Source organism: Vulpes vulpes, unplaced genomic scaffold, assembly GCF_048418805.1.
Source record: "Vulpes vulpes isolate BD-2025 unplaced genomic scaffold, VulVul3 u000000899, whole genome shotgun sequence".
Classification (NCBI taxonomy): Eukaryota; Metazoa; Chordata; class Mammalia; order Carnivora; family Canidae; genus Vulpes; species Vulpes vulpes.
The window spans coordinates 3,255,130-3,279,495 of NW_027325780.1; the positions used below are offsets into that span (position 1 = coordinate 3,255,130).

General features: G+C 38.9%; 1 long non-coding RNA gene and 1 other non-coding gene across 4 annotated transcripts; one reads left to right on the top strand and one right to left on the bottom strand.

The window, feature by feature from the left end:
• Positions 1 to 548: 548 nt before the first annotated feature.
• LOC112919775 (U6 spliceosomal RNA) lies at positions 549 to 654 on the top strand. The gene has a single exon (XR_003234969.1). It is a non-coding gene; the product is annotated as a U6 spliceosomal RNA (small nuclear RNA).
• Positions 655 to 5,484: 4,830 nt separating this feature from the next.
• Positions 5,485 to 24,336, bottom strand: LOC112919718 (uncharacterized). 3 transcript variants are annotated; one of them, XR_003234950.2, is made up of 5 exons: positions 24,198 to 24,336; positions 19,877 to 20,049; positions 13,647 to 13,767; positions 10,223 to 11,122; positions 8,677 to 9,251 (listed from the first exon to the last, which is right to left on the bottom strand). It is a non-coding gene; the product is annotated as an uncharacterized lncRNA (long non-coding RNA). The 3 variants fall into 3 exon arrangements; XR_003234951.2 differs by lacking the exons at positions 8,677 to 9,251; positions 10,223 to 11,122 and adding an exon at positions 5,485 to 6,009; XR_003234949.2 differs by lacking the exons at positions 8,677 to 9,251; positions 10,223 to 11,122 and having other exon boundaries at positions 12,313 to 13,767.
• Positions 24,337 to 24,366: the final 30 nt, after the last annotated feature.

Sequence of the window (24,366 nt, forward strand, 5' to 3'; positions counted from 1 at the left end):
CACAATAGCCAAACTGTGGAAGGAGACTCGGTGTCCATCGAAAGATGAATGGATAAAGAAGATGTGGTTTATGTATACAATGGAATATTACTCAGCCATTAGAAATGACAAATACCCACCATTTGCTTCAACGTGGATGGAACTGGAGGGTATTATGCTGAGTGAAATAAGTCAATCGGAGAAGGACAAATGTTCTCATTCATTTGGGGAATATAAATAATAGTGAAAGGGAATATAAAGGAAGGGAAAAGAAATGTTGGGAAATATCAGGAAGGGAGACAGAACATAAAGACTCCTAACTCGGGGAAACGAACTAGGGGTGGTGGAAGGGGAGGAGGGCGGGTGTTGGAGGGGAATGGGTGACGGGCACTGAGGTGGACACTTGACGGGATGAGCACTGGGTGTTTTTCTGTATGTTGGTAAATTGAACACCAATAAAAATTAATTTAAAAAAATAAAAAAAAATTAGTTTTTATTTTAATTCCAATACAGTTAACATAGAGTGTTATATTAGTTTAGGTGTCCAATATAGTGATTCAACAATTCTAGTGCTCGTTTCAGCAGCCCATGTACTAAAATTGGAACAATACAGAGATTAACATGCCTTCTGCACAAGGATGATATACTCAAACTCATGAGGTGCTCCATATGAAAAACAGATAAACAGGAACGCCTGAGTGATGCAGTTGGTTAAGCATCCAACTCTTGGTTTTGGCTCAGTCATGATTTCAGGGTCATGAGATTGAGCCCCATGTCAGGCTCTGTCCTCAGCGTGGAATCTGCTTGAGACTGTCTCCCTCTGCCCCTCCCCACCTCACTATCTCTCTCTCAAATAAATAAGCAAATCTTTTTTTTTTTTTATAAGCAAATCTTTTAAAACAAACAAACAATTGTATACATTATGCAGTATTCCTCATGTTAACTATACTCATCCGTCCCCCACTGACCTCCCTCTGGTGACCATTCGTTTGTTCTCTATAAAAAGTTCTTAGAGGAAAACAGGGTGGAGCCCTGCCATAAGCCAGATGTGTTAGGTGCTCTGAGAGGTCAGGAAGGATTAGAGGTGACAGTGGGCCATTACATGGACTACCATTAGTAAAGGGATGGTACACAGGCTTTTGAGAAATGCCAAGAAAGCTGATAGAAGAAGGCCTCAACCTTCTCAGAAAAGCTAATGAGATAAGGCCATTTGCTAAGAGTGATTGGAAGAGGATGAAGTTGAATGCTTCCTTGGGACCTTGGAAGAAAAGACACCAAGCACTGGAATTGGATAATTTGAGGGGAGTTAATAGAGTTGTGTGTAAGGATTAAGAAGAACAAGGGATGGTGCATTGCCCCAAGGCTCGCATCCCTAGGCCTGAAGGAGCAAGGTGGGGGTGCAGAGACAGCTGCTTGGAGAAGACTATCTGACTAGAACTGTGGCCTTTATGTAAAGGGATATAGCCCACCTGCAGGGAACTGGTAAGGAGGGTGCTGGAGAGTAAATAATCTGACCCACTCTACTCCCACCCTCTCTAGATCTCAGCTAAAACCATTAACTGAACCCAAATGGAAGCCAGAGGGGAGGGAGCCAGGTTGTTGCAACCTCATAGTTTCCTGGATGCAGAGCAGAGTTGATAAAGTGGGGAATGGATTCAACACAAAGACTTCAGAAAAGCGGAAGAGGTGGCAATGACATGGCAAGGAAAGGGATGGGAAGCCAAGAGATGAAAAAGAATTGCCAAGCTTCTCTAGAAGATGTTTGATTTAGTCCTAGTCTGTACTTTAAAATAAAGGTATTTCTCTTTATCTGATTATAAGGATCATATATAGTCATTGTAAAATATTTTAGGAGTATTAAAATCAAAGAAGAAAATGGAAATTACCTCCAAATCCCACTCTCCAATGGTAATCATTTCTAATATTTTGAATATACCTTATTTCTTTTCTATGTGCACAAATAAACTTTTCAAAACCAAATGAGATTACATTTACACACCTGAATAATCTAAGTTTCTTCAAATTTAAGCAATAGAAAGCAAATCAGATAAATTTATGATTAATTACTTTACTAATTCAATATTTATTGACCACTTATACTGTATAAGGAACTTAACAGCATTACAAAATGGATAAAGTTTATGATTTCATGGAATTTACATTCTAGTAGAGAGATATATACAATAAGCAAATTATCAAATTACATATAATATTTTAGGGGGTTGTAAGTGCTGTAAAAATATAAAGCTGGGTAAAGGGATAGAGATGGGAAGCTAACACAGTTGTCAATATGAGAAATAGTGGCTTGGAGTAGGAAAGTAACAAGGGAGGTAGTGAGTGAAAGTTGGATTCTGGATGTATTTCAAGGTAAAGCAGACCAATTCGCTGATGAGAGTGCGTAGAGATTATCCAACTGCCCCTTCAGATCTATGCACCATTCCTTCCCATAGCCTGGAAGTCTGACCTCCACAGACCACACACCTGGATTCTCCTGTCCTCTTCTGCTTAGGTTCAGACAGTTGGAGATTGGAGGGCAGGAGGAGAACAAGGCCAGGATATTTATTCTCCTGGCTCCTTCCCTGCCCACATACAGCTTAGCAATGACTACCCTTCTCTACCAAAGGCCACAGCTCCTATTAGGCAATGGTCTACTATAGCTACAGCTCTTGCAGGCATTGGCAAACCCTCCCCATCCCAGACTCCTTCCAACCTGGGGTAGTAAAGTCTTCCCACTACCTTTTGGGTGCTTCACCATCTTTTATTAGTTTCCCTCTACTGGACCACATATTTCCAAACAATCTTTTGTATTTTCCTCAGATACCCCTTTACTGTGCCATTTGTATCCTGTGAGGACCCTGAGAGACATAGGATGTGAAAAAAAAAAAAAGAGGATTGAAAGATGACTCCAAAGTTTCTGGTCCAAGCATCTGGAAGAATGGAAGTGCTATTTACTGAAGGGAGGGGAATCAATAGTATAAAATGAATTCATTAGAAGGATATGGGGTAGCTCACAGAATAGGTTAAAAAGCGGAAATGTAAAGCAGTGGGTTGAAGCTCCTGGTTTGTGGGGAGCTCAGGTTCTAAAGTTGGCAATAATTAGGTTAGGGTTCCTAAAGGAAAAATGGGCTTACAGTATTCCATTTAAGGGAAGGTGCAGATCAGCTCTTACTGCTTGAAGGGAGAAATAAAATAAAACAAAACTTGTTAACTACAGGGATGCCTGGGTGGCTCAGCAGTTGAGTGTCTGCTTTCAGCTCAGGGTGTGATCTTGGGGTCCTGGGGTCAAGTCCCACATCACGCTCCTTGCGAGGAGCCTGCTTCTCCCTCTGCCTGTATCTCTCCCTCTCTCTGTGTGTCTCTCACGAATAAATAAATAAAATCTTAAAACAAAACAAAACAAAACAAAACTTGTTGACTACATTTAGCAAAGCTTCAGGCCTAGAGGAAACCAGATACTGCTAAGCATCCTTCAATGTAGAAGACAACTTTCAGCAAAGAATTACTTAGCCCAAGGTATCAATAGTGCGGAGGTTGAGAAACCCTGCTCCCCATGAAGGCCACCATATGCTTCAGTTTCTATGTCTTGGGGAGACAAATCAGATCATAGTATTCCAGATCCAAGGACTCAAACTCTATTAGGAACCAACTTTAAAAGTAGTGGTGGGGCTCCTGGGTGGCTTGTTGTGCCCAAGATTGCAAATCTGAGAAACCACCAAGATGCTGACCCCGAGGTTAAGAGGCTTAGCAGTTTTATAGGGGCCAGTGGCCGATGAGATTGTAACACACAGAAAGTTGCATAGTCATGTCAGTCCACACGCAGGTGGCCAATTGAATTACAATTTACCCTATAGTGACCGTTTGAACTAGCCTATCACTCTGGTCAGAATTGGCGTGCAGGTTTGGTGGGGCAAAAGGTGGGGTTTACATTCTTTGGCAGTTAGGGGTTCCGTATTCCTACATGAGCCTGTTTCCGGTAAGGGTGTGCTCAGCGGCTTGACGAGGGTGGGGGAGTGCCTTAAGCAATAAGCAGGTCATGTGGGGGTCATACAGGAGATGGTGGGTGTAGCACAAAATGGAGTTAGTCCTGCTCTGCTTGTCCAAGGGTAGGGGATTTTTGTTAAATTCCTTGGGTCCCACAGGCTCAGTCAGTAAGTGGACTCTTGGTTTCGGCTCAGGGTCATGAGATCAAACCCCAGATGGAGCGCCAGCTCCAGCTCTGCACTCAGCAGGGAGTAGTCTCCAAGATTCTCTCCCTCTGCCCCTCTCCTAACTTGTGCACACATCCACACGTGTGCTCTCTCTCTCTCTCTCTCTCAAATAAATAAACAGAATCTTAAAAAGAAAAAAACGTGGTAGTGGTAAATAAATGTAAATGAGGCTCTGCAGGAATAGGCACCACATCTGGAAATTGTTTGAGCCTAGAATTTATGTTTACAACGTTATATAGCAAACTGCATCTACACAAAGGAATACAAACCCCACTCAGTATAACGTAGGTTTATTAGTGGTTTAAATAGAGCATTGTGTATGTGCTCAAGTTTGCAACTAAAGTTTTAATCAAGTTGTAAATCATGTAACAACTTTACTAGTCACGTGGGAACCTTTCCCGGAAACACAGAGCTATGGTATGGTCTAATGACTGGTTCTGAAGCAGGCTTCAGACAAGGTTGCTTTCATCAGGCACAACATGCCTTCTGTGTCCCAAGGATCCTCTTGAGACACATGGATGTATGTGGAGAATGCAGTGTACACTCCAGACATGCTCTTGTCATTAGCACAACAGGAGAACTGAGCATTTGAGACTGGCACAGAGCCAAGGGAAGGAGGCACAGAAAGCAGATGAAGAAGGGGAACTTTGCAAATGAGCCACAGAGCCTCAGGGCTTGGACAACCCCGTTGTTTCCTAACATTCTGGCAGAGACACATTTTTCATCAAGAATGATTTTTCTTTTCCATTTGGAGCTAGAAAGTTTTGTATCTAAAATAAACATGATTCATGTCCCAAGAAAGCTCCATTCTAAAAAACTCTGTATCCTTGGCTGACTTATACCTCTCCAACCACATAGAATCTGATTTCTGATTCCCAACTCTGAGAATACTTCTGCCCTTTATTTTCAAGGCCCAAGAGGAACTGGACCCTCAGTCTACCAGAGTAGAAAGTTCCAGGAGTTTGACTTTCAATTATCAGAAAAGTGTGATCATTCTCTGGTTTTCCCCTCATTTTGCTACCTCTGGAAGTCCCCTCAGTTTATTTAACAGTACTTTCCTGAAGCTCTAAAGAAAGACTTTTTTTTCTCAAATCAGGAATGTTTTGATCGTAAATATGAAATGCACGGAGATTTTGCTAAAGTATTACAGTTTAGGCTGTCAAATTAGTTCAGTAATGTAATTTAGTCAACTCCATTAACTGATTCTTTTTCTGTCTCAAGTAAATATAAGTCTTCTCTTCAGATGTATATATTTGAATGTTGTGCATATTTACAGTTAATGTGGATCCATCAGTAATTAATTCACTCGAAATATATTTTTTAAAGATTTTATTTATCTATTCATGAAGGACACAGAGAGAGAGGCAGCAGCATAGGCAAGGGGAAAAGCAGGCTCCATGCAGGGAGCCTGATGTGGGACTTGATCCTGGGACCAGGGGATCAGGACCTGAGCCAAAGGCAGATGCTCAATCACTGAGCCACCCAGGTGCGCCTCACTCAAAATATTAACTCATAAGGTTAACCAAAATATATTTATAGTATGATTAAATCCTTGTGTGTGTGTATGCTTTATACATGTATTATAAATATTTTGTACTTTAAAAACATATTCAATATTTGTTTCACAATCATTATAGCATTTGGAGTAATTTTTAAAAGTTAATCTCATTTTTCAAAAAAGTTACATTTTTAGTATTCATTTGTTTATTTTACAGTTTGGAAAAATGACGGGGCATTTTTCTCCTCCAATTAATGTAAACATTCTGTGAAATATTATGATATTCATTGTCTTCTTTTGAAGCTTCCAATTGGCTTGTTCTTCCTGGTTAGAAAACAGATAAATTGAAATATAAATTTATGACAACTTCCTCTTAAGATCTGTATACAAAATTTGTGTTCTTTCAGACAGTGATAATAATCGGAATCTCCAGTAAATGTACCAAAAAAGAAAATATTAATCTTATTAATTCACTACAGAGGTCACTTAGGTTTATCTCAAAATGTGGTCTTCAGACTACCTGAGAATGCAGCTGCTAAAATACAGATTCAGGACTTCCTCTCAGAAATTCTGATCCAGTAGGTCAGAGTTGATCCAGGAATCTGGGGGTTTTTGTCTTTTTCTTCTCAGTGTAGCAAACAAGCAGCACGCTTACAAACGTCATTTTCACATGTGTGTTTATTCAGCTTTATTGAGCTATAACTGACAAAATTGTAATATATTTAAAGTATATAAAGTGATCTGATATATGTATACATTATGAAGGATTCCCACATTTGACTTAATTAACACATTCATCACCTCACATATTTACCTCTGTTTGTTTGAGAACACTTAAGTTCTACTCTCAGCAAGTTTCAATTATATAATACAGTATTAAGAACTATAGTGACCAGATTATATTTTAGATCCTCAGACTTTATTCATCTTATAACTGAAAGCCTGTGTTCTTTATCAATCTCTCCCCATTTCCCCCACCCCCACCTCCTGGCAACCACTATCTACTCTGTTTATATGAATTTGATTTTTTCTTTAGTTCCATATATAAATGATACCATGCAGTATTTGTGTTTCTTTGTTTGACTTATTTCACTTGGCACAATGCCCTCCATCAAAGTAACAAATGGCAGGATTTGTTTCTTTAAAAAAAATTTTTTTTTAGAGATTTTATTTATTTATTCATGAGAGACACAGAGAGAGAGAGAGAGAGGCAGAGACACAGGCAGAGGCAGAAGCAGGCTCCATGCAGGGAGCCCAACGTGGGACTCGATCCCGGGTCTCCAGGATCATGCCCTGGACCAAAGGCAGCGCTAAACTGCTGAGACACTCGGGCTGCCATGTTTCTTTTTAAAGACTGCATAATGTTCCTATAAATATAATATATATAATATATATATTAGATAGATAGATATCTCCATCATCTCTCGATGGACACAACATTTTTTCATACTTTGTCTATTGTGAGTAATGTTACAAGGAACATGGGAGTGCATATATCTCTTCAAGATAATAACCACGTTTCCTTGGAATATACATACCCAGAAGTAGGATTGCTGGGTCCCATGATAGTTCTACTTTTAATTTTTTGGGAACCTCCATACTGCTTTCCATAGTGGCTGTGCCAATTTATATTCCCGCCAACAGTGCCAAGGGTTCCCTTTCCTCTACATCTCCCCAGGAGTGGGGGAAATGGGGGAGAGATTGGTAAAGATAAGAGTCTTTTTGGTAATAGAGATCCTAACAGGTGTGAGGTGATAACTCGTTGTGGTTTTGATTTGCATTTCCCTGATGATTAGTGACATACTGAGTGTTTTTTCAGATGTTGGCCATTTGTATGTCTTCTTTGGCTCTTTTGTCAATTTTAAAATTTTTTGTTTTTCATTTTTTGTTGTTGTTTTGTTTTCCTAACTAGTGGAGTTCCTTATATATTTTGGGTATTAACTCCTTATTGGATGTATGTTTGCAAATATTTTCTCCTATTCTGTAGGTTTTTTCATTTTGTTGATCAATTCCTTTGCTGTGCAGATTTTTATTTTATGAAAACTTTTCTTTAAAAGATTTATTTCTTTATTTGAAAGAGAGAGAGCGTGCACACAAGTGAGGGAAGAGCAGAGGGAGAGGGTGAAAAGCAGACTCTCCGCTGAGTGTGGAACCTGTCTACAAAGGCAGGGCTCGATCTCATGACCCTGAGATCATAACCTGAGCCAAAAATCAAGAATAGGGCACTTAACCAACTGAATTACCAGGCACCCTGCTGTGCATATTTTTAGTTTCATGTGGCCCCACTTGTTTATTTTTGCTCGTTTCCTTTGTTTTTGGTGTCAAATCCAAAAAAATCATTGCCATGACTAATGTCAAGGAGATTTCTCCCTGTCTTTTGTAGTTTTATGTCTTAGGTTCAAATCTTTAAACCATTTTGAATTGATTTTTGTGTATGATGTAAGATAGGGGTCAAGTTTCATTCTTTTGCATGCAGTATTGAAGAGACTGTCCTTTCCTCATTATATGTTCTTGACAACTTTGTCAGAAATTAACCATATATGCATGGGTTTATTTTTGGCCTCACTATTCTGTTTCACTGATCTATGTGTCTGTTTTGTTTGTGCCATACTATTTTGTTTACTGTAGCTTGAAATCAGGATGTTTGATGCCTCCAGCTTATTTTTCTTTCTCAAGATTTCTTTGGCTATTCAGGGTCTTTTGGGATTCCATACAAATTTTAGGGCTGTTTGTTCCATTTTTGTGGAGATGCCATTGGAATTTTGATAGGGATTGCACTGAATCTGTAAATTGCTTTGGGTAGTATGAACATTTTAACGATATTAATTCTTCTAATCCATGAACACAAAATATCTTTCCATTTATTTGTATCTTCTTCACTTTCTTTCATCAATGTTTTATAGTTTTCAGTGTATATATAGATCTTGCACTCCTTGATTAAATTTATTCCTAAGTATTTTATTCTTTTTGATGCTATTATAAATGCAATTATTTTTTTTAATTTTATTTATTTATTCAGAGAGAGAAAGACAGAGGCACAGGCAGAGAAAGAAGCCAGCTCTAAGCAGGGAGCCCAATATGGGACAGGATCCCACCCTGGGCTAAAGGCAGGTGCTCCACCGCTGAGCATCCCAATGCAATTGTTTTCTTAATTTCTCTTTCCAATAGTTCATTGTTAGGATATAACAATGCAACTGACTTTTGTATTTTGATTTTGAGTCCTGCAACATACTGAATTTGTTTACTAGCTCTAACAGGTTTTTTTTTTTTTTTTTTGGTGGAGTTTTTAGGGTTTTCTATATATAGTATCATGTCATCTGCAAACAGAGATCATTTTACTTCTTTCAGATTTGGATGCCTTTTATCTCTTTTTTCTTGCCTAATTACTCTAGTTAAGAATTCTAGTTCTATGTTGAATAAAAGTTGTGAGAGTGGTCATCCTTGTCTAGAAATTTATATATATATTTTTAAGATTTTGTTTATTTATTCATGAGGGACACAGAGAGAGAGTGTGAATGAGAGGCAGAGACACAGGCAGAGGGAGAAGCAGGCTCCATGCAGGGAGCCTGATGTGGGACTTGATCCCAGGACTCCAGGATCACTCCCTGGGCTGAAGGCAGGTGCTCAACTGCTGAGACACCCAGGGATCCCCCTAGAAATTTATATTTTGATAAAATTGCTATGATATTTTTATGCCCAATGAAATGTAGCACAATTTATTAAAAAGATATCTCTTGTATTTCCTATTTCATTTGAAATAGAGGATCAATTTCATACCTAATTTTGTCTTGATAATTTTATATTCTTTTTTCTTTAAAAATGACTTTAAAATTGTATAAGATTCAACACCCACAGAAATATCAATCCACTCCTACTGTAGATAAATTTGTAATACATATTTTTGTGTCTCTAATGATACCCACAGATCAGGTTATTCAAAGGAACATGATAGAAATCATGAAAGATTTCAAAAGGAGATATGAATAAGTCGTTTCCAAAATAAGAAGGAATCCTGGTGTTTAAATGCACCACATTTCTATAAGCTGAGACCACTATGGAAGAGTCTGAAACTGCCAATTCTTGAGCATAAGTGGATGAAGGCAAGAGGAAATAGTGCCTGTAGTCCCTTTAGGGGACCACCCTTTGGTACTGGTATTTGGTCAGATGGTATTTTGTAACTAACCAGAGGTTTAACACTATTCCAGGCCCAACTCTGCTCAGCCCATTTTGGACTGGGATTAAAAATATATCTAATACAGGGATCCCTGGGTGGTGCAGCGGTTTGGCGCCTGCCTTTGGCCCAGGGCGCGATCCTGGAGACCCGGAATCGAATCCCACGTCGGGCTCTCGGTGCATGGAGCCTGCTTCTCCCTCTGCCTGTGTCTCTGCCTCTCTCTCTCTCTCTCTCTCTCTGTATGACTATCATAAATAAATTTTAAAAAATTAAAATTTATATATATAATACAGATATAATCTTTTTATTTATTCATAGAGACACACATAGAGAGAGGGAGGCAGAGGGAGAAGCAGGCTCCACACAGAGAGCCCGACATGGGACTTGATCCCGGGTCTCCAGGAACACACCCCGGGCTGCAGGCGGCTCTGAACCGCTGTGCCACGGGGGCTGCCCTATCATCTTTTTAATCAGTCATCTTCCCACTCAAAGCCTATTCTAAGAGCTTTTGGTCATGCCTATTTTAAGAGAATCTGCCACTTAACCTTTGGTCATGCTTGTCTCAGGTGTCTCTGCTTTCCTGGATACAACTGATTGAACCAGGGGTAGACATCTGACTCAGCCTGAGCCAATTAGATGTTCTCATTTCAGAAGTTGAACCAAAACACAAAAATTGAGGCTATTCAAATTGTGCAGAGGACTTCTTGGCCATGGGAGGATTGCGGACAAACATGATACCATGGCAAATCAAAGTCTCAGATAAGAATTGGAGGGGAGCAAATCTCAAAAGCCTTTGAAGGATCAGAAATGGATGGGTAGAGGAGATGGAACAAATGGACATACCAAGAAGAGCAGAGATGAGAGATCATCTGACACCAGAAAAGTAGTTTTTGGATGGCTATCTCTTTCCCGTGAAAGAACACTCTATCTTCTGAAATTAGATTCCCTGATATCCCCTGAATTCCTTCAATAAGCAGCCATTCCACCCACACTGATACACTTGGGTTGAGGAGTTTTCTGTTCCCATCAGGAGAGATCCCCAATCAAGACAATCTGGACTTATCAGCCACAGTTTTCAGAGTAGTTAAGGAAGGAAGTGCACATCCTGTGGAATGTGCTAAAGACTGCAGGGCTTCCTGTGGGATGCACGTAGAGTGTTGAAGCTCCGCCTGATGGTCATCAAGGAAGCAGGAGACCAATAGAAGTAGATCAACAGGGCAAGAAGCTAGGGGGATGAGGATCTCAAACAGGCAGACTCCTTACCTACAAAAGTAAAGTGAAGGGCATTTGAAAGTTGAGATTTTAGCTACATAGGAAAGGGTTACATTCAGCTCCATAGTCTTATTTGTATTAGCGATATCTTTAACATATAGCGTTAGTGTACACTCAAAGTGAGGTGATCGGAGTCATAATGTAATCTGGCTCTTTGTGACACTCAGTGCAGAGGTTACACTTTTTGCAGTGACAGTCAGCATAGGTATACTGCTGCACTGTGGGCTGAGATCAGGTCTAAGTTTTTCTTTACTGTTTTCTTACTACCTCCACCCCAGTACTCTAAATACTAATAAGAATCTAAAGGAAACTAGGATGGAAGTGATGTATTAGCCAGACCACCAACTGCTAGTTGTTGTTCTTTACAGTCAATTTTTTAAGAGATCCAGATCATATGAGTGTGTGGTGGACTTTGCTAATTGTCCTCTCAATATCTTTCATCTTCCATACTAATGATAGTTTAAGCTAGATCCAAATATAGCTAACGGCCGTGTAGTAAATGGAATGTAAGCCAAATGATATGTGCAACTTCTGTGTCAGGTGCTTCCTTCACTCTTTTTCCTTCAAGGGAGCTGGAATCAGGATGTGGTGGTGAGCTATTTTCGGGCACAAAAATGAAGCTAATTCCCTAAGGATGGAAAAGTCACAAGATGGACAGAATTGGGTTCTCTATATTATAGAGTCGCCACTTTGTTATCTGTATTTTTGAGTCTTTTGACAACATAGGCACTATCCTGATGTAGGGCCATCATTGCGCAGACCTCTCAGATGATTCTTTTTCTGTATTTTGGAACTTGATATAAATCTAAGAGAAGAGTACAGAACATGTTTGGAGAGATGGTAGATGTACCACTGCACAGTAAACCTGTATCAGGGGCAATAAACAGAGCTCTGGGAGATGAGATACATCCACTAAGATTTTACCAGGATCTTAGAATAAAAGAAAGTGTTTAAGAATACTTAGGAAAGTGGAAACTAAGTATTTCATCAGAATACATAGAAAAGTTAGACAAAACATTTGCATAGCTGTTGTCAGGTTTCCCTTAAAATTACAATCACTTCACATTTCCCCATTAGCATACTTGTGTTTGTAATATTTTTTCCCTGCTTTTGTGGTTGGCTTCTGCTCAGCTTAGAATTTTAACTAAGCCCAAGGCCTTGTACACAGTTGGTGCTCAATACACATTTGGATATTTGTTTATTGAGTCAAATAGAGTCCCATATAACTGCAGCTTTTACTAGTAAATGTGGCTTGCAAAATCAACTGACATTAGTGTCAGTTTGTACCACACAATGTACCAGGTTGTGTTTAAATATGCCTTCAAGAGTTTATTGAATTCATTTTTTTTAAAGATTATATTTATTTATTAGAGAGAGAGAGAGAGGCAGAGATACAGGCAGAAGGAGACGCAGGCTCCATGCACGGAGCCTGATGTGGGACTCGACCCTGGGACTCCGGAATCACGCCCTGAGCCAAAGGCAGATGCTTAACTGACTAAGCCACCCAGGTGCCCCTACAAAATGGTTTCTGATAAGAAAAATAAAACTTAGAAAACTGAAAAGATTGATTTCAAATATAATCTTTAGGTGCAAGGATTTTTCCTTAACTTTCATTGATCTAACCATAATATTACATGAAGAGTCATATTATTATTTACATTAACATTCTATGAATGAGTAATTATAAGTATATTATAAATAGGTTTTTATGTTTCTACTCCTTTTTGGCAGAAAATGAATTTTTCTCTTAAAAAGTAAAAGTTAAGTTTAACATGGGGGCTTTCTCTACTTATGCACTTTAGAAAGTAGGGCCACCAGAGGCTCTTATGGATCTTGAGAAAGAGATGGGAAGAGAGTCAGAGACCTGGAGAGGAAGAGAAAGAGAATACATTGGAACTTACTGTGTTCTCCATAGGGATGGATCAGGGAAGACAGAGAGACTGCCTCCTAATTTCTTTAGGGGTGACCTAAAGTAGGCTGGGAACTCTGAATAGTTGTGATTCAAAGTTCCAGATACTTCAGGAGTTAAGTGGTATCACTTTAAATGTTATCTGATCCAGTGCCACAGAAGTTGACGACAGAGCAAAAGAGTTAAGAACCATAGGACATGTGTCAATGTAAAATTTGACACTATGAACTCTATAAAAGTGGAAAGCAAGACCACTCCATTTAGAAATTCATTGAAAGGATTATAACAGGGATGCCTGGGTGGCTCAGCAGTTGAGGTTGAGCGTCTGCCTTTGGTTGAGGGTATGATCCCGGTGTCAGGGATCGAGTCCACATTCTCCCCCTGCCTGTGTCTCTGTCTCTCTCATGAACAATTAAATCTTTTTTTTTTTTTTAAGAAAGGATTATAACATCAGCAAAGACAGAGAAAGTCCCCCAGTTGAGTCCATTCTCTCTTTACCTAGAATAACATAGATATTGAATACAAGGGACTTAATCCTCTATCAGCAATGAGGGGGTGATGGCTGGTAGGCACAAACTGTGAGGCAGTGACCCCTAGGTGTCATACCAAGGTCATTATCCATCTGAAGAGTGCCAGCAGGGCAGCTATGCCCGAAGCAACCAGGCAGAGAACAGAGATGAAATTCTTTCAATGGCTGTCAAGCGGATCAAGTTTACTCTTCTAGGACCTGCCAAGGGAAAGGAGAAAGTTTGAGTGCTAGAAGGATTGGGGTGCCAGAATTTACACAGGGGATGTTCAGAGCCAGAAATTCCTGTTGTCATGACATCTACCTCTTGGGTTATGCTGTGGAAGATGAGGACGTGTGTTGCTTGCAACAAACCTTAATGAATTTTTAAATGTAAAATGGTTAACTCTTAATACAAAAAGAAAAAAAAAAGCCTTCCACTCAAAAAAGCCTTTTGAAAATCTTTTCTAATGTTGGCTTTTACTCCAATTTAACTGCTAACATTAGGGGTAATTTTAGTATTGTGATAAAGGATCCTGGCTTTGTTAGCACAGAAATTGTATTTTGCCTTGGTTCCTTTGTTTAATGTGTATCAAACTTATAAAAATCAACAGCTACTACTTGACAATAAAAGTTTTATAAATTGAATTCAGCAACTAATGAGAACTTAGTGAATAACTAACTCCTTGGGTTTTGAATAGTTTTTGAAACTATAGTACTAATATGTATTAAAGTCAAAGGCAAATAGCAAGATTCTATGTATAAATATAAAAGCAATATTATTAATAACATGGATAGCCTTGTTTTTTTCATATAGTCAAGATCTAGTTTCTGTGGCCTTAAAGGTAACTTTCTACAGTAAGGAACATGGTGCATACATTATAACGTATGTGGGAGTAGCTGTCATAGGAAGTCTGTTCAACAATTCTCTGGGTGGAAAAAAAACTTACTTGGCATTCAAATCAGTCATTTAATATTCATTACCTATTTATATGTATATTGTAAATTCCTGATGGTGGCCAGGCGGCCAAGTTCCAATGGACCTATAAAAATTGATCAGTGGCCATCTCTGAGAGGCATGATGGAGAATATTTGATATTGTAGGAGGAAGGGAAGGTCCTATAGAATACTGGTTTCTTTAGCACAAAGATTGTTTCTTCTCACCATATTTCTGCAGCATTATTTTTCCTCCTTACCAAAGTTATCCTAAGCATTCAGAAGACATTATGGATTCAGGAATGGAAATTATCTTATACAGTAGTGAATTTGGGGGATATATATATATATATATAACTTTAAAATGCAAGTGGTTATAAATATAAATAAGATTTAAGTCAGAATTAGCCAATCATTTTCTACATGGGTTGATTTAAAGAGTATTTTTATATAGTTAGATTTTAGGATCTTAATTTCTGGTATCACACAGTTTAAATGAGTAATATATTAGGAATAGCCTCCTGAAATATGCAAAGGAACACAATTAAAAGGAGAAGAATGTTCCTTTAGGTTGGATTACTTACAGCATTTATGGAATACCTCCAGTGGCAATCTTTCAAGGTAAATTAGGAAAATGATATTTCCAAGATGGTTTACATTTAATTTCAGTTTAAACTATCAAAACCTCCTTTATTCATTGACATAATATTTGTGTTGATATGTTTGAAAATAAAAGAAACTGATTTTGGTAAAACCTTTGTTTCTTCATGCTATTAATGATGCCCCTTTTCCTATAGCACTAAAGATGGAAATCACACTTAGTTGGGCTTGTAGGATGATCAGTAGCAACCAGGGGCTGGAGGGGGAAAGAAAAAACACAGAGTAGCACTAATGCATCAAATGTTTCTTTTTTAGGAAACTAGCATCTCCTTCAAAGGCTGCTGTCTTCTTCACTCACCCACAAAATCTGCTCATTTAATAGAATGTGCCAAACTACCTAGTGGTGTTATCCACCCATGGGTGTTTTGAAACTCGTAAGTTATATAACACTGTGTTTAAGAGGGAAAGTGAAAAGTGGGCTATATCCATAGAACTAACTCCCAAACTCTTGCCTTCTTTTATGCTGTACCACCAGGTCTCTGCCCCCACATATTGTGCAAGTCCAGTTTGGCTTGCCTTCCAGCTTGTTGCATCTTTTACTCTGCAAGGTTATCTAGACCTTGCTTCCTGTTCTCTCCTGCTATGGCAGGATGTAACCACAGACCTATAATTCAGATCACTTCTGAGTGGCCTCACAAGACTCTCTTGCCCACCCCAACTGTGTCTTGTCCTCACTGAGGACCCAGAATGGAGTGAGTGGGCTGAAAGAGCAGGCTGGGACCACTATGACTTTAAATTCTGAGGCTCCAAGAAAAATGTAAAGAGTTTCCTGCTCTATGTTAGCTACAAAGGGAAATCTCTCCAGCAGTAAGGATGAAACAGCTTTTCATGCACCCTCTGCAAAGAAATCATGCTTGAACAATATTTATACTTTTAGAACCACAGAGGCCAGCTGGTATACAAACTGGGTTCTTTTTTTCCACCTACATTTTTGTCTTCTTTCCTAATTTCACATTTCACTCTGGTAGGAGCATGGCTAAAAGGAATCCTTGAAATAAAGCACAAAAACAAAAGAAAAAGTTAAGAGAAAAAAGTCCAAATGGGGAGAATAAATAATACAAATATTTTTTAAATGAGTAAAACATTTTGAAATATGTGAAAGGCCAATTACTAAAATTATGAGGACTGGAAAGGAAAATATTGAAAGGAAAAAGTATAATGTCAATAAAACAAATTTTTCATTGGTTAAAAAAGTACTGATAATGAAGCATGATAGAAAAATATTCCAATATACATTCTCTAACAATTATTCTATGGGAAGACTCCATCAATATCAGATGTTCAAGATCATGTGTGGTTAGACATGACAGCCACGAGAGAGCCACTGGTTACATTCAACAAACGGCTGAATGGTACATTCAACAAACTGCTCAGTTTGACATTTGGGGCCTTTTGCAATCTGAACCCCAAATTATCTCTACTATATAGGATGGTATGATGATTGATTTTATCATCTCAGCTGGACTGTAGTGCTTAGATATTTGGTCAACAATTATTTTAGATGTTTCTGCAAAGGTGTTTTTTTTTTTTAATTTTTTTATTATTTATTTATGATAGTCACAGAGAGAGAGAGAGAGAGGCAGAGACACAGGCAGAGGGAGAAGCAGGCTCCATGCACCGGGAGCCCGATGTGGGCTTCGATCCCGGGTCTCCAGGATCGCACCCTGGGCCAAAGGCAGGCGCTGAACCACTGCGCCACCCAGGGATCCCCCAAAGGTGTTTTTTTTGGATGAGATGTAACATTTAAATTGGACTTTAGGTAAAGCAGATTACCCTCTATAATGTGGGTGGGCCTCATCTAATCAGTTGAAGGCCATAATAGAAAGACTGACCTCTCCCAAGCAAAAAAGGGTTCTATCAGCAGTAGCCTTTGGACCTGAGTTGCAACTCTTTTCTGGATCTCTAGTCTTCAGCCTACTCTGGAGATTTTGGACTTACCATGTCTCCATAATGATGTGAGCTAATTCGTTAGACTAAATCTCTTGTTCTCTCTCTCCGCATAGATATAGATGCAGATATAGACATAGATGCATCCTTTTGGTTCCGTTTCTCTGAAGAACCTTGTCTAATATAGGTAGTGATAAGATCTGGATTCTATAACCAGAATATATGGGTTCAGATCCTGGCTCTGCCCTTTACTATTTAACACATGATGGGAAAGCTACTTTACCTCTCTGCTTCTGCATCTTTAAAATGGGAAGAACAAAAACTCCCTCAATTCCCTATTCTTTTGTTTCTGCTATTTCCTCACTTGTCATGAGTTTGTTCCTGTCGACTTAGCTAATCCTTCCTTTACCTTCCATATCTGTGGTTTTAAAAATACATTCACTGATACTCTTCCCTTCAACTTTAATTCCCCTCTCCTTGGTCTAGCCTAGACTCAGTTGGGTTGCCCCTAATGAGTAGAACATAGCAGTGATAGGACATCATTTCCTGGATTAGGTTATAAAATGACCGCAGCTTCCATCTTGACATTCTGTCTGTCTCTGTCTCTCTCATCACTTGTTATGGGGGAACCAACTGCCTGTTCATAAACAGCCTTTTGGAGAGGCCCAGCGGCAAGAACTGGACCCCCCTGCCTATAGCCACTTTACTGAGAACTTCAAAGCAGATTCTCCAAGACCTCCATGACTTCAGCTTCAGCCAATGACTTCATTGTAGCCTCATTAGAGACTCTGAATCAGAACCATCTAGGTAAGATACTCCTGGTTCCTGAGCCTCAGAAATTGTGTAAGATACTAAATACTTGTTTTGCACAATTAAGTGTAATTTTGTAGATTTGATACACAGCAAATAATTAATGCTGCATGCAAGTCTATAAAAGCCCCCATCTGATCAACATAATTTTGTCTTTGTTTCCCATAGCATTCTGCATGTAACTATTATAAAACTTCTCATGTTATATCAATGTTAATGTGTTTGTCTCCTTTACAAGGCTGAGAGCTGCTTGAGGGTGGGCCATCCTTAACTGTATTAAGTGAAGAAAAGAAAAAAAAAAAACAAACTCAAGCCTGGCACATAAAAGGCTCTTAGAATAGGCTAACAATTAGTGTTTCCTTTGTCCTATCTGTGTTGTTCTAAGGCTTTTACAAATCCCATTTAGTCCTCATAAAAACCTAGGGGATATATTATTACCCTCATTTTACAGATGATGAAACTGAGGTCAAGTTATAGAGAAGCTGATTAATTTGTTCACCCGTACACAGCTAGTAAATGTTGCTGAATTACAGAAGGAATGAGTGAATAAATGTCTTACAAATAGGACCATCTATGACTCACATTCTAATCTCTTAGCAGTGCCGAGCCCCGTATGCAATTGGGACTCAGCATTTACTAAATCACTCTCTGGAAATAAAAGTCTCTTTTATAAGTAAGTTTCTCTTACTTATGTGAGAAAGAAGTCTTGGAACCCCGAATTGTGGATTATTTAAATTGATTCCCCAAACAGTTCTTTTCCTTTACTCAGAAGAAATAAGGGTTGCAGTAAACATCTGTTGTAATGGGACTAAAAATATACTTTGGAAGATGTTTACCTTTCTCTCCATACATCCCCCATAAATGGTTGACAAGAAGCAAAGTGTATTGATAGTTTGATTATGTAAGATATATTTTAAAAGATTTTTTCTGAATTTACTAAATTTGGTGGTTTAGGAATTCAAAACAGTCTGTGAAAGGGTAAAGTGGAATTTTTTTTCATGGTATATTGTTCTTCGAACAACAATAAGAGAATACAATGTTTCTACTGAAGACCTTTTGGTTTACAAATTTCAAATAGGTCCCTGCTATTTGACTTCTGAGGCCCCTCACCTGGCTGAGGTCTTTCTAAAAAAGCACCTAATGAGAAACCCAAAGCCAGCTCACATTCAGGGTTGCTCAAAGTCTGGAAAGCAGCTTGTGGCTTCTTATTTTAGAATTTTTTACTTTTTTTTGCCGAAGCACTTCTCCGCACCTAATAGTAGGTATGAGGTCTTTCTACTATTTGATAAATGGGGACTATTTTCCTCTTGATGTCTATTTGGGAGATTTACTCCTCTTAAATTCTGTCACTGTAACGATTAATGAAAACATATTTTGGAAGCTGTAAAAATGATCTTTAAATGTAAGCAGATGCTAAAGATAAATGATTACAGTGACAATAAATCATTTCCTTTGTTCCTGTAGGCCTTGGTATTTCTCCTACTAGACAGTACCTTCATAAATTGTCTGCTGGGAACATTACCCTTAAATTTCATTTAAGACAAAGGAGACCAGACATTTCTGTCAATAAAGATTTAATAGCCTTGCCTTCTATATTCATAAAAATGTAAGCAGTGCACTTCTAATTATTTTTCTTGAAAGATTAAGGATGGCAAACCACTTTGTGCTCATCAACTTGACTCCCTTTAGTTGTCCTAGATGTTCCAAGGGGTCTCACTTTGCTCTATTTTTGCATTTCAGAACAGATCCTTTCTTATGACAGTAACACTGCTTCTTAGGTGTTTCCTTACTCTACCACTCGCCATTTGAAGCAAGGCATGTTTATTATTTCAAGATTCAATATTCCAGTTATGGAATAAAACAAGTCTAAGAAAATTGAATAACCCATTTTTAAGTAAAAATCAGGTCTCTAGAAACACAAATATAAACTGCTAACTAAAACCTTATAACAAAATTTTTGTTCTAAGATTAAAGGCAATACAAAAATAACTAGAGGGTATTTTTGTTCAAAGATTTAATGCAAGCCAGAAATACTCACAGGGTATTAGGAAAGGGTAGTAATTGAAAGCACACCAGGCTCTGGATTCAGACAAGCTAGGTTTGCATGGTGGCTGTGCCTCTCCAAGCTGTGTGACCAGTCTTGCAGATTTATTTGACCTCTTTATCTTCTGTAAAATGGGGACAACAAAAGTTACCTTCTATAGTGGAGTGCTGTGGAGACAAAAATGAGAGGATGCAATAAAAGCGCCATGCCTGGTCCATAGTAAGTAATCAATAAATTTTGGTTATTATTATTTTCAAGTGTCATGTAGAAAGATATTTATTTTTTACTACTAGGATAAAAGGGAAACATTTCTAAAAGAATTGAAAAAATCTGAATTCCCTACCATTACATGGATCTTAATATATTTTCTTCGTATGCCTTATTTATTTTCTCAGGGAACCTCAAACGCCCCCTCCCATTTTTTTTTACAACTACAACCATTTGTAAAAGCAATATCACAGTTACTAAGAAAAAAGAGACGATGATTAAAAGTAAGTTCTTATGAGTGAATAGTGTAGAAAAAAATGTTGATAGCTTTTGTTAGGACAACTGGAACTTGTTCCTTCCCACCTATTAATTACTTGAAATTACGGGCAGCCTGGGTGGCTCAGTGGTTTGTCGCCGCCTTCAACTCAGGGCGTGGTCCTGGAGACCAGGGATGGGGTCCCTCCTCAGGCTCCCTCTGCCTGTGTCTCTGCCTCTCTGTGTCTCTCATGAATAAATAAAATCTTTTTAAAAATTACATTTATAGTACTGTAGGTTGTCACTCGCCCCCTCACAGACAGTAAGATAGCTTTAATAAACCTAAACTTCAAAAAGGTTAAGTATATAATGAGCTAGAAGCTTTTAAATGTCCCCAGTTACATTTTAATTGGTTCAACCCCTCTGCCAAAGAAATAGGCAAATTGGTATTCAACAAAAGACATAAAACTGTAAGTACCTTTGGACCCAGGAATAATCGAAAAAAAGGTTAGGAATGACAATTAATTGGATTGTTTTTGTTTCTTTCATTTTTTGATAACAGCATTATTGATATATAATTGACACTACATTCAGTCCAATTAAGTGCACAATCCAATGGTTTTTAGTACATTTAGAGTTGTGCAACCATCATCACAATCAATTTTAGAACATTGTCCTCAAAAAGAAAATCAACATCCTTTGGCTATCATCCCCCAATTTCATCTCTACACCCAGTGCTTAGCAACCACTAATCCTTTCTTATCTTTATAGATTTGCCTATTCTGGACATTTCATATAAATGGAGTCATTACTTTAATTGAAAGAAACCAGTCACAAAGGACTATGTTTTCAAGGATCATCCATGTTATACCATTTACCAGTACCTCCTTTTTATGGCCAAATATTCCAGTTTAGATATATCATATTTATTTGTTCATAAGCTGGTGGACATTTGTGTTGTTTCGCCTTTTGTCTAGTATGAATAATGCTGTTATGATCATTCACGGATAAGTTTTTTTGATTTTTAAAATTTTTGTTTTTTAGGTAACCTCTACACACAACATGGAGCTTAAACACAACCCTGAGATCAAGAACTGTGTGCTTTATCGATTGAGCCAGCCAGGTGCCCAACATGGACAATTTTTTGCTTGGACATACTCTCATTTTTCTTGGCTACGTACCCAGAAGTAGAATTTATATGATTCTAAATGATCAAAAATCATGGTCCAACAATGTAATTATACTGTATTCCCAAAGATATTATGTAAAAATGCTATCCTCTTAAAAGTATTCTGCAGAAAAATGTTGGCCATGCAGAAGGAAAACTACATAATAATATGGAAAAAGACTACATGAAGTGGAAAGAGGACAAAACCCACTTAAAATCTTTCCTGGGCTTCCCATTCCCTGCTCTGTCCTATGGACCTAGGGACCTCAGTTCTCTCCCTGTCAGTTCTCAGGACCAGCTATGTATACTACCTATCAGAGATTTTTACATCTCAGCTTCAGGACTTTTGTTCATGTTGTTTCCTCTGCCTGTATCACTTTTCCCCCACTTCTTTGCCCAATGGTTTCAAGTCTCATCTTAAATGTCACTTCCTCAGAGAAACCTTCTCTGTTATCCCTGATTAGTCTAAGGTTAAGTGTTTCCATGGCAGTCTGCAATTTTCCATCTTAAATACTTTTGATACTAGTAATACTTTATTCAGTCAGTAATCAAATACTGAGAGGTATTACATGCAGGGATACAGAGTGAAACAAAACACACAAGATCTGCCATCCTAGACCTTGTATTCTAGGAAGGGTATCCATGCACATTTTACAAATCAATGTACTGGGTAATTTTATTTCATTTTATTCAAATGTAGTTAACATGCAGTGTTATAGTAGTTTTTGGTGTGCAATATAGTGATTCAACAGTTCCATACATTATTCAGTGTTCATCAGTTAAGTGTAATATTAATCTTTTTCACTTATTTCACCCATCCCCCCCACCTATCTGATAACCATATATTCCCTATAGTTGAGTTTGCTTTTTTTTTTTTTTTTTTTTTTTTTCCCTTCGTTGGCTATTTTCTGTCTTCCACAATGCGTGATATTGATGGGGGAACACAGGGCTAGTTGAGGACAAGGCACGAGCTTAGGGCAGCACACTGACTAGTCTTTGAAAGAGGCAAAGGGACATTCCTCTCCGGACTCAACTGCCTTGATGTTCATACTTTGCTAAGGGCAAAAGGCAATCTTAGCCTGACTCTCAGGAACCTGTAAGTCTACTTTAACACATAAAAATTCCTTTAGAAATTTCCCTTTATCTCTAAACCCCCAAGATATGTGTTAACAATCATCCCCCAAGCACATGGCCCACCAATACACATCTGAAGGGTCTCAGGACTCAGGTTTTATTAGACCCTAATAAGTGACCTTTCTCCAACAATAGCTGGCCCCCTCAAGGTCCTGGAAACCTTGCTTCCAGAATTCCTTAGAGAGTAAGCTATCCCCAAACCCCTCCCGCTCCCAGGTATCAGCTACCCTTCACAGGCCCGGGGCAGCAGCTCTTCCTGCCTGGGAGACCTGTCCCCGTGCTTTGGTTATTAAAACCACCATTTTGCGCCAAAGATGTCTCAAGAATTCTTTCTTGGTCATCGCCTCTGGACTTTACCTATAATTCCAAAACTTCATCAATATCATTTATTTTTCTTTCTCTGATAGGCTTATTTCACTTAGCATTATACTATCTAGATCCATCCTTGTTGTTGCAAATGGCAAGATTTCATTCTTTTAATGGCTGAACAATATTCCATTATATATATGTATACATACCACATCTTTAGTCATTCATCTATCAATTGATACTGGGGTGCTTCCATAGTTTGTTGTAAATTATGCTGCCATAAATATGGGTGTATATATATCCCTTCAAATTAGCGTTTCCGTATTCTTTGGGTAAATACGTCCGGTAATTTTAGGTAGTGATAATTAGCTTAATTAATGTTTGGACTGTACACTCCATGAAAGTATAAGGTATTTGTCTTGGTTACTTCCAGTTTGCTAGAGCTTACCACGGAGTCTGGCCAGCTAAATAAGCTCAATACAAATTTTTTCAAAGACTGGTAAAATAAGCATATAAAAAACAGAAATAGAAAATACAAAGGAGACTATTCCCGTAAATGGTTGAGTTTGAGGTTTTTTCTCCCCTTTCCTCTTTCAAAACTTTCTGTAATTCTACATCCTATTTCTATAATTAAAACAATTAAAAGATGAGCCAAAAATTACCATAGGTGAGTAAAAGAACCTCAAATAAAACACATTTATACGTCACCATACACTCGTTAAAGACCTGGTAATAAAACCTACTCAAATACTCAGACGTCTTGGTTTGGTGAATAGAATTCCCTCAGCGCATGACCAAGCAGGTTCCCCGCCACCAATAGCATAATTTACCGTTTTATAAGGGCTTTAACACCCAAGACGGTGCTTGGGCTGGATGGCCGTCTTCCTCCATCCATGTGTGTCACCACCACCCATACTATTTATACGTAATAATTTTTTGCGAGGTCAACAAAGAATACAAGATCTTTACACAACAGCACACCGGCCCCTTCCCAATAAATCTTTCTTCCAAGCCCTAAAGACGTATCAGGTGGGATAAGCCCAGGTGGCTTGGCGGCGGGCCAGGAGCGCATCCCGACGGAACCCCCACCCCAAGCGAAACCCTCCGCCGCGCCTTTCTCCCTCGGGGCGCATGCGCAGCGCACCCGCCGGCCACCGCTCGCCTCTGCCAGCTAGCGGCGGTCTGACGTCAGCGCGAGCGGCCTGTGCCCTTCCGCCTCTCCGAGAAAACGAGTCCGCGCACCTTCGACTCTCCTTATCCCGCGGGAAAGGTCTTCCCTTCTTCCACCCCGGTACTGGAGACTTCCCCCGCCTGTCTCCAACAGCCTAGCCTTCTGCCGGACTCCTCTGTACGTTCGCCGGGCGGTGAAGGCCACGAAAACGAAGAAAGGGGAGGGCCGGAGAGCAGTTCA